We start from the raw sequence: 10,646 nt of genomic DNA, 5'->3' as shown, positions 1-10,646 counted from the left end.
GGAAACTTTGATCTCTCAAAAGAGATCATCTCAGTCTCAAAATTGCTGTTGGGTGACCTATGCTCAGGGCAGTAAATAGGAAATAGGTGGCCAGGGCTTTGTGGTCCCAAATCACTCTCTCTTTGGCAAGCACAAGACGATTGCCATTTCTGTGTGATCAACCATCATGGCCATTGGCGGGGGCGGGGGGGGGGGCAGCAGGGACAGGGGAGAAATCTCCTTCTCTTCTTGTTGGAAGTCCAAGAGAAAGCCTGGCAAGGGCCCAAGTGATGCACTCAAGAGACCTGATTCAGTAGCCAATCATGTGTGACCCCGCCCAAGTCACAGGGACCAATGAGGAGTTTCTCTACTGGATACATGCCCAGCCCCATTGGAGGTTCTCCAGTCCCTTCGTTCAAAGGGTATCCCTTATCACCCCCATTACGTAAATGAATTGTCAGCCAATGTTTGATATCCAACTTCCTGCCCTCAAAAAAACCCCAACAACAAAACCCTTCATATTTTACAGGCCAGAACTTCAGACGCTACAACCAACAAATATCATTCCGGGATTAGAAAGGTGATCTTCCTGCTCCAGTCTTCCCCATTTGGGGCACATCTGGAGGGGTTCTGTCCATCTCAGGACACTGAGAAGGTGGAGCACAGCTGTAAGAGGACAGCTCGGTTGATAAAGGATTGCTAAGTCATACTGATGAGGAGAAGGGAAAGGAATGGGAGTGTTGAGCCTAGAAAAGAGAAGACCCAGAATGTGCCCAAGGTTAGTAAATGGCAGAGATCGGATTTCAACCGGGGTCCTTGGCCTCCAGCCTTAGAGGGGAGAACTAAGATCAATGCGGGGAGGTCATGGAAATGTCCTCCAAATTCCAAGAGAGCTAAGGCTTCATTGAGGTGGGTCTTCCCTCCAAGGATGCAGATCGCAGTCCATCCCATCCCTGCCACTCTGGACCAGGCTCATTCATGCTCTCCCACCAGGTCCACCGAATGTGCCAGGAACAGATGCCAGTGGGGTGCACAGATTGTCTCCTGGTTTCCTCTCCCTTTCACCAGGTGACCAGCCCTCCTTTTCTTTTTTTCTGAGCATTCCTTTTTCTGCCAACAGGTTAGCATAGGGGAAAAAACTTCCCAACGATTGGAGATATTCCAAAATGGGACAGACTGCCTTGGGGGTTATCTGCTTTCCCTCAGGAGAGACCAGTTGTATTGCAGAGAGGATTCCTGAAGTTAATCAATCATTCAGTCAACCTTTATTATGTGTAGGGCCCTCCCTCAAGGACCTTGCATTCTAACTGGACACAACATGCATGCCTACAGGCAAACATAAAACAAGGCAAAGCAGATCCGAGGGAACCTTGGGGAGGAAGGCAGGGACTAAAGACCTCCTGCCACTTGGATGGCATTTGGGCCCAATTTTGAAAGGGAGTCAGGAATTCCAAGAAGCGCAGGGGAGGAGAGTGAGCCTTCCCAGTGTGGGGACAAACGGTCAAGGAGCAATTACTTACTAAGGGCATTGTGATAAGAGCCGGAGATTCAAAGACAGACAAAAACAGTCCCCGCTCTCAAGGATCTGAGAGGCTAATGGGAGAGAAAATGTGTAAATAACTATGTACAAGCAAGGCCGAGATAACATAAATTAGAGATAATCCAGGAGAGAAGGCTGAAAGAACATGGGGAAGGATTCTTGCAGAAATGTAGGATTTTAGCTGAGATTTCCAGAAAGCCAAGAGTCCAGGGAGCAGAGATGGAGGTGAAGAGAATTCCAGGCAGGAGGCACAGCAAGTGAAAATGCCCAAAGGCAGGAGGAGGATGGAAAAACGAGGAAGCCGGTGTCACTGCATGGAAGAACATGGGGGGGGGGGGGCGCGGCAGGTATGAGTAATATGGAAAGGTAGGAGTGGTTCAGATTATGAAGGGTTTTGAAAATCTGAGGATCTTATATTGGATCCTGGAGGGGATAGGAAGCCCTTGGAGTTTAATAAACAGGTGGTGACATGGTCAGACCTGTGCTTTGACAGCTGAGTGAAGGGTGAAGGGAGGTATCCAGTGGGCTAATGCAGATAGACAGCGTAGGGTTTGACAGCCAATAGGCGATGAGGCATGAGAGAGTGAGGAGTGGAGGATGCAAACCTGGGGGACTCGGAGGATGGTAGTGCCCTTGTCAGTAGTACGGAAATTAGGAAGTGGAGAACATTTTGTGGGAAAGAGAATGTTTGGTTTGGGGCATGCTGAGTTTAAGAGTTTGACAACCTGTCCAATGGGCAGTTTGCCAACACAAGACTGGAGATCAGGAAAGAAATTACGGCCGGACGAATAGATCGAAGAAGCATCCACATAGAGAAGAACATTGAATTTTATTGGGAGATTATGAGAGCATCCAGTTCAATAGTATTTAGTGAGAAGAGAAGATGGGTGGGGACAGAGCCTTGGGGGGACAACCACAGTGAAAAAGCATGGATGAAGATCTGGCAAGGGGAACTGAGAAGGAGCCGCCCTTGAGGAGAGCCAGGATAGAGCAGTATCCCAATAACTGAGAGAGAAGTGAGGCTCAGGAAGAAGGTGGCCTGCACTTAGAGTTGGTAATAGCTTGTAGCTATTGCTGAGGGGATGGCCTGGGAGAGAACCGAGGGATGGAAGGCCATCCCCCCGGAAATGATAAGGAAAACGGAGTTTAGATTTGCAAGGCAGGGGGAGAGGGAGGCTGATTATGGTCAGATAAAGGAATTTCAATGTTCATGAGCATGGACATGGAATGGGGGTGATGGCAAGATCAAGGGCATCACCGTCTGATTGTAGCTGGGCTGTTATGGAGGAGGAGATCATCACAGGTAATATGAAGAACCAGGAGGTTAGGGTGTTTGAGAGAATATCAATAGCTATGTTCAAGTCCCCTGGTATGAGGGTAGGAGTTTGTCAGGGGATAAATGCTGTGATACCCAGACACTGAATGTGCTGAGGAGGGAAAGTGAGGTTGGCAGGCGGCAGTCACTAGAATCTCGATAGGATGATAAATGTGGGTTGAAAAAGGAGTTTTTTGAGTGATGGTGGCAGGAGAGCCTGGAAGTGACTTTGTAAGCAAGGAGTGTTTCAACTCCTTTACCTCAACCAGTGGGTGGGTGGGAATGGGTGAAAGTGCAAGAAACAGCACTGGAAAGGGTGAGCAGGGAATCTGGGTCATGAGGGGGGAGCCAGGGTTGTGACTGCAAGAATATGGAGGGATCAAGGAACGTTTTACAGATAGGGAAACTGAGGACCAGAGGGGTTAAGTGACAAGGCCAGGCTCGGATCTGAGACCCTTTGACTCCAAACCCAGCCCTCTTCCCACTGTATCACACTCTAAGTTTTGCAAATTATCTTACCTCATTTGATCATATAATTGATGAGTTGTTGGTAACATGAAAAAAAAAACCCAGTTGTTTTAAAATTTCATTGATAACTTTGGGGGTTTTATGTTTTTTTATGAATGTCTTTTCCAGAGAGCCATCCCCTTTAACGAATAGGATCTTGTAAAGGAAAAAGTCTTCAAAACAGTGCCATGTGCAACCCCTGAGGACCTCCCACTTCTGTGAAGAGGAGCACTGGGGGACAGGGGTCTCCTCATGCATCTTCGTTCCAGTCCTGCTGAATTTTTATATTTTGGCTACACTCACTCTTGGCTTTTGTGGTGTGGGCTTGCTCTGCCTGTGTACATCTGTCCAGGTTTCTTGGTATTCATCCCAGAACAATAATATTCTATTGCAACCATGTGACACCACTTGGATCGCTGCTCCCTGATCAGGACCATTTTTGATTTTGTATCACCTTCATTTCTTACGATATCCCTCCTCTCCTCTAGGTACCAAGCTATGGCTTGTAACAAAGATTAAAAAAGAGAGAAGTCACTTGAGCAAAACCAGCTGATTTATATGTCAGCCATGACTAGAAGCAGAGGGCACACTACTTTTTATTAGGGGATTTAAAAAAAAAACCTCACTAAAAGATCAATTATAGAAAAAGAAATTTAAGATACAGAAATTCTATTTAAGACTCCAGATGTTATTAAAGTAATGCAGGCTTTCCAGGCACTCAGAGTTACATGGGATCCCCAGTGAATGCTAAGTAAATCATAGACATTGATTGTTAGGGGAAACAATCATTGTCTGCATTCTTAAAAGCCTTTCCTTAGCATGGGATAAGTACAGTACCCAAAGCACATTCATTAAACACAATATATTCAATATAGAAGTTTTATAGACCTCATCTACAGACCACAGGGAGAAAGAGCTGATTAAAGGGAACATGGGAGACAAAAGAAACAGCAAATGGTCGATTTTCAATTTTAAAAACATGCATTATTGATTCTTTCCTTTTTTATATCACGATCTTTTCCTAATACCCCCTAGCCCTCCTGATAGGACCTGCTCTTGTAACAAAGGACAGTGAAGCAAGACAGATGAACCCATTTATTCTCTGGGACAACATATACCACCTTCTGGACCTATAGTCTACCACGTTTCTGAGTAGGAGGAGATAGGCATCATAGTAATGCTACTGATGATTACTGGCATTTATGTCACATTTTTCAGTTTGCAAAGCATTTTCCAGACACCTTTTATTTACAGCCTCAGAACGAGCCTGTGAAAAGACTCCTAATTACAGATATTTTTATCTTCATTTTACTTGAGGCTTGAAAAGGTTGTGACTTGCTCATCATCCCACATGTTAAGCATCAGGAGTAGGATTTAAACCTGGGTCTTTCTGACTGCACACCTACCATTATATCACATGCCCTCCTTGGAGGTCTTCAGGTAGAGGATGGGTGATTACCTTTGGGTCTACTAAAGTGGGGATTCCTTCCATATAGGGTTGGACAACATGGCCATTGAGATCCCTTCCAACTCTCAAACTCTGGGATTTTGGGACGTTATCCCATTCCACTTTGGGACACCTCTGATTGTTAGGAAGGTTTTCATGACATGAGCCTAAATTTCCCTGCTTGCAACTCCCAACCACTATTCTGGTTCTTCAGAAAGAACAAGTCTAAGCCCTCTTCCAAAGACAATCTTTCAGATACTTAAACCCAGTCACCATATTCCTCCTTCTTCAATCTTCTCTGAGGTCTAAAGCATTCCCAACACTTTCAACAGATCCTTGGGTGATAAGGTTGTTTCTGACCCCAGAGGGCAGGACTGGGAGCAATCCCATGGAGTTACCTGGAGGCAAATTTAGGCTAAACCCATCTAAGAATTCTAGCTGTCCAAAGTGGAATGACCAGAATTGGACACTGTACCCTCCATGTGGCATGACCAGAACAAATGTTGCTTCATTTCTCTAGTCCTGTACTGACCCAGTACTTAGGAAATTGCATCTTGGAACCCAAATGGGAGACCCTCGATTTATCCCTATTGAATTTGAGCTCAATGCTCTAGCTAAGAGCCCTTCTGAAACACCACAAATTAACTTGTTGTATTATTTTTTGTTTATTTTGTTAATAATCACCAATTATATTTTAATCTGGTTGGGCTGCTTGCCACATCCACTCTGGACACATCCGCTCTGGACTGTCAAGAACTTTTTTCCCCCAGTGTGTTAGCTATTATCACTCTCTATTTTGTGTCATCTGTAAATTTTATAAACATGCCATCTATTCCTCTATGAATAAAACCTAAAAAACACAGTTCCCTGGGACATTTTTCCTGAAGACCTCTTTCTGAAACTGACAATGACATCTCTTTCAGTCTGCCCATTAAATGATTCCAGTTCTGACTGTGTGAAGAGACCGATGTGGCTACACAGGGGACTCACTCACCAACTTAGATTTTCAAAAGATATGTTGAGAGCAGACACATCAAACCCATTGTGAGCCTGAACCAGATTAAAATGTAATTGGGAAATGTTTAACAAAATAGCTAAACATACAATGCAGCATTTTTGTTGTTGTTCATTCACATAAGTCTGACTCTTCATGACCCTATTTGGGGTTTTCTTGGCAAAGATACCGGAGTGGTTTGTCATTTCTTTCTCTACAACACAATGTAGATAATGTTAATTTGTGGCTTTCTAAGGTCATTATGTGGTCTAATGAGTTTCTATTTGAGTTTGACATCATTGGTTTAGAAGATGAAAGTAAGGCCAGGGAACAGATTATAAATTTATCCCTTGAATGAATCTGTAAAGACAGTGTCAGAAATGCTAAGGCTCAGGATGAAGCTAAGGACAACAAAAAGGATTGTGGGTTTGTTGTGTTTTTCTTTTAAGCTCAATTATAGGGGGGCAGATAGGTGGCGCAATGGATAAAGTACTGTCCCTGGATTCAGGAGGACCTGAGTTCAAACCCGGCCTCAGACACTTGACACTTTACTAGCTGTGTGACCCTGGGCAAATCACTTAGCCCTCATTGCCCCACTAAAAAACAAAAACAACAACAACAAAAGTTCAATTATGGAAAGGAGGAAGATGAAAAGACAGGATGGTTGCTTGGGGAGGATGTGATGATGCTAACTGACAACAGAAAGAAGGTTTCACTGCTCCATTCTTACCAGAGTGGAAGGACATTTGCGCTGGAAATTACATATTGGAAAGGGTCACTAGGGAGTTCAGACTTAAGGCAATTAAGGAGTTAGTAAGAAATCACCCCCTAATGAATTAAAGTGACATGGCTGGCTTTTCCTGGGGAAAAGTGATACCTTCCTAATTAAAAAAAAAAAAAAGGAAGGATAAAAGTCTGCCAGCTACATGTCATTGAGGTTGCCTTTCATTCTTGGGGCCATTTCAGAATGGATAATTTAAAAGTAGAAAAGGAAACAGAGCCATGAGGAAGTGATCATGCCAGGCTAATCTCCCTTCCTTTTTTTGACAAGGTTTCCAAATTCATTGGTTAGGAGGAGGATGCGCATATAATCTGCCCATATTTTAGTAAATTAGCATTTGATAAAGTTTCTCATGCTATTCTTGGAGGAAAGATGGAGAGATGTGGACTAGCTGTTAGAGTTATGTAGATTTGGGCCTGGTTGAATAACTGGACTCAAAGGAAATGTTCCAGTATCAATTTGGTTTTCAGGGCCCCAGGGACCTGGGCACAGTCATGCACTGTTGAACATATCTTGTTAATGACTTGGAGAAAGGCATGGATGGTTTGCTTATCAAATTTTCAGATGACAAAAAACTGGGACAAAAAACTGGCTACCACACTGGTTGAAAGCCAGGCTCCAAAAAGATGTTGACAAGCTGGGGCATCAGGCTAAATCTTAATCATCGATTAAAAAAATCTACTTCAAACATACAGGACAGGTAAGGTTAGACAGTTATTTGTCTGAAAAAGATCTGGCCAGTTTCAGTGGACCTCAGGCTCAATATGAATCAGCAGCATGATTTAGCAGCTCCAGAGACTAACGTGCTTTTTGTCTACATAAAGAGGAAAGGAACAAGAATTCAATAAGCACCTACTATGTGCCAGACACTCGGCACATTATTTCATTTGAGCCTCACAACAACATGGGGAGGCAGATGTTGTTATTATTCCCATTACAGTTGGGGAAACTAAGGCAAACAAGCTGAGTGATTTTCCCAGAGTCACACAGCTAGCAAATGTCTGAGGCTGTATTTGAACGTGGGTCTTCCAGACTCCATGTCCACTGGGGCACCATTGAGATGCCCTAGAATCTTCTGAGTCAAAAGCAATCAACTTCAGGAAAAGGGAGGCAAGAGTTCCTTAGTGCTCTACTTTAGTCAGACCTTATCTGGGTTCTGCCATAGGATGGCGATAAGCCAGGGAGGTAAACTGAGGCTTGGGTGAATGTGATACATGGAGAAAATGATGTTGGGTCTAAAGAAATGAAAGAGGCCCAAGGTTTGTGGATCATTCCAGAAGGCCCACACTCACAAATGTGCCTTGAAGTGCAGAATCAGGCTTTGGAAGGATCCTAGGGATCACCCAGTAACCCTGAAGTTCTTTTTGAACTCCACTCATTTATCAATGAGGACGATGTCCACCAGTGCACCTGCTATGGCCCTGAGAAATTAGGTAATTTATTCAAGGTGACAACCTTCACCTGGACAAGAACCAACCCCCCCCCCTCCCCAACCCCATCAAACCTTTCCCAAAAGCAGCTAGTCAGCCTTCGTTTTTTTTTAAATTAAATTAAATTTAATTTTATTATTTTGGTGAGGCAATTGGGGTTAAGTGACTTGCCCAGGGTCACATAGCTAGTACAGTCAGCCTTTGTTTAAAGGCACCTACTAAGGGAGGGCCAACAACTACCCAGGACAGCACAATCCACTCTGGGATGAGGTGTAATGGGCATGGTGGGACTTGGGCCCAGGTTCAAATTCCACTTCTGACTCTTCTACTGGTGATGTGACTATAGACAACTGAACCACTCGGAATTTGTTTCCCCATTTTAGAAATGGTGATAATCATACTGGGGATCCCTGCATTGGTGTTGAAGAGTGAGGAGAATGTGAAGTGTTGCCTCAGGCAGAATGAGGTTCATCCCTTCTCCAAATATTGGAACACAGCATGTCTCCTCACAACCTTCTCTAGGCTTAGACACCCCCCAATTCCTTCATCTAGCCCTCGAATGGCAAACCCTTAGGGCCCTTCACCATCTTCATTGCCCTCCTCCACAGGCTCTCCAGCCTGTTCATGTGCTCCAGCACAGTCTCCTTAGTGATGAATCAATTAACATGCATTTATATTAAGTGCTGACTATAGACTCTGCTTTTATTAAGTGCTCTCTGTGCAAAGCGCCGGGCACTTGAGTCCTTCTCTCTCTTAAGAAAGCCCATGATCACATCTGCTTTAGTTTTGGCCTTTATATCATGTAACACATTGAGCTTGTAAACCACTAGGACCTTGAGATCATTTCAAAAAACTCTATTAGCTTGTTTGGCTGCCTCGATGTGATATGACAATGAAAATAACTAACATGATCTTGGGAGACATCAGGAAAGTTAAAGCTTTTAGGAATAATGGGGGCTAGTCTTAATTTTGTTGGGAATAGACCCCCAACCATAGAATTGTGTTCCGTTCTACATGAAGCATTTTAGGAAAGAGAAATTCCAGGGGAGGGTAATCAGAATGGTGGAGGCTCCAGGGCTATTCCTGGAGGGTCAGTTGACTGAGGACGTTCAGTCTTGATAAGAGAAAATAAGATGGACAAGATGACTGATTTTAAAGACTTGAAAAGTAGTGGTGTAGAATTAGGATTGTTTTATTTGGCCCTAGGAGCAACAGGTGTAAGAGGCAAAGGGGCAATTTTAGGCTTGAGGTGAGGTGATTTCTCAAGTCCCAGATCTATCTTCCACAAAGGATAATGGGCTTCCTTGGCCAGGGACCAAATGATCACTTGTAGTCAGATTAGTTAGACTGAGGCTTCTTGTAAGGTCTGATTTGGACCAGATGGTCACTGATGTCCTTCCAACTCAGAAATTTGGTGATTCTGTGGTTCATTTTTTTTTCCCCACAAAAGCCTTAATCTTTAAAAAAAATCTCTAATAGAATGTAACACCCTTGAGAATATTGGATTGTCCTGTGCCTAGCATGATGCCTCAGACACATAGTGAACACCTAATTTGTTTGTTGAACTCAACTTTGAAAGTCCTTGAAAGGGTTGAGAAATCTTTGAGATTTTTCCATAGCATTTTATCTACTTCCTCACTTTCCTCTAATTAGAAGCTGCTTTTCCTTAAACACCAGCATTCAAAATAATTTTTAAAACCCCTTATTGTTGTTATTTAGCTATGTCTGACTCTTTGTGATGCCATTTGGGGTTTTCTGGACAAAGATATTGAAGTGGCTTGCCGGTTCTTTCTCCAGCTTATTTTACAAATGAGGAAACTAACGCAAACAGAGTTAAGAAAACGTACTTACCCAGGGTCACACAGCTAGTAAGTGTCTGAGGCTGGATTTGAACTCAGTTCTTCCTGACTCCATGTCCAGTGCTCCATCTACTGCATCACAAAGCTGCCCCTTAAAACTTCTTATTCAACTTTTTAAATAATCATGGTATTATTTTGTACTATTTTCCAATGAAAATAAGTAGTATTTTAGTTATGTTGTGGGTTAAATAAACTTCTGGGGATGGATTTGGGAACCCAAGTACCATTTATAATATTGACTCTATGGAAAAATACCTTCCTGAGTTCCAAAGCAGCTGAATTCCAAATGAACTTTTGGAACAGAACTGATGGGAGCTTCTTGTATACTTGCATACTGTATCTTGTATACTTGTATACTATTATTAGCTGAAAGAAGCACAGACCACAGTCCTAGAGCTAAAAGGGGCTTCATTTGACAGATGAGGACATTGAGGCCCAAAGTTACATGGGTCATCATTAGTAGAGATGGAATTCAAACCCCACCCCTCTAATCCACTATACTGGTCTGCCTTCCTCTGATGACACAATAGCAATTTCTTTAACAACATTTTCGTTATATACTCACAAATTTTTCAGCACTTCATACAAATCAGCAAGGGTAAACAATTTTTAAAAGATGATTTCATTAGTGATAAGGCATCTTTGAACACTCTTCGACATCTAATTAACAAGGCCATTTTATAGTCACAAAGTTCAAAATACGGTTTTGTAGTCACACTTACAAAAACCTTTGATAAACTGACAAAGTGGGAAATCCTTTGGTTTTCTTTGATGATTCTTCATGAGGCGGTGGG

The 10,646-nt window shown here is 43.1% G+C and overlaps 1 long non-coding RNA gene across 1 annotated transcript; it reads left to right on the top strand.

Moving 5' to 3' along the window:
- The first annotated feature begins 489 nt into the window (after positions 1-489).
- Positions 490-4,058, top strand: LOC122755880. Its single transcript, XR_006356415.1, has 3 exons — positions 490-757; positions 973-1,047; positions 3,471-4,058. It is a non-coding gene; the product is annotated as an uncharacterized LOC122755880 (long non-coding RNA).
- The last annotated feature ends 6,588 nt before the right edge of the window (positions 4,059-10,646 follow it).

The sequence above is a fragment of the Dromiciops gliroides genome, chromosome 4 (assembly GCF_019393635.1).
Source record: "Dromiciops gliroides isolate mDroGli1 chromosome 4, mDroGli1.pri, whole genome shotgun sequence".
NCBI classification, from domain to species: domain Eukaryota; kingdom Metazoa; phylum Chordata; class Mammalia; order Microbiotheria; family Microbiotheriidae; genus Dromiciops; species Dromiciops gliroides.
This window is presented reverse-complemented; position numbering and strand designations above follow the sequence as displayed.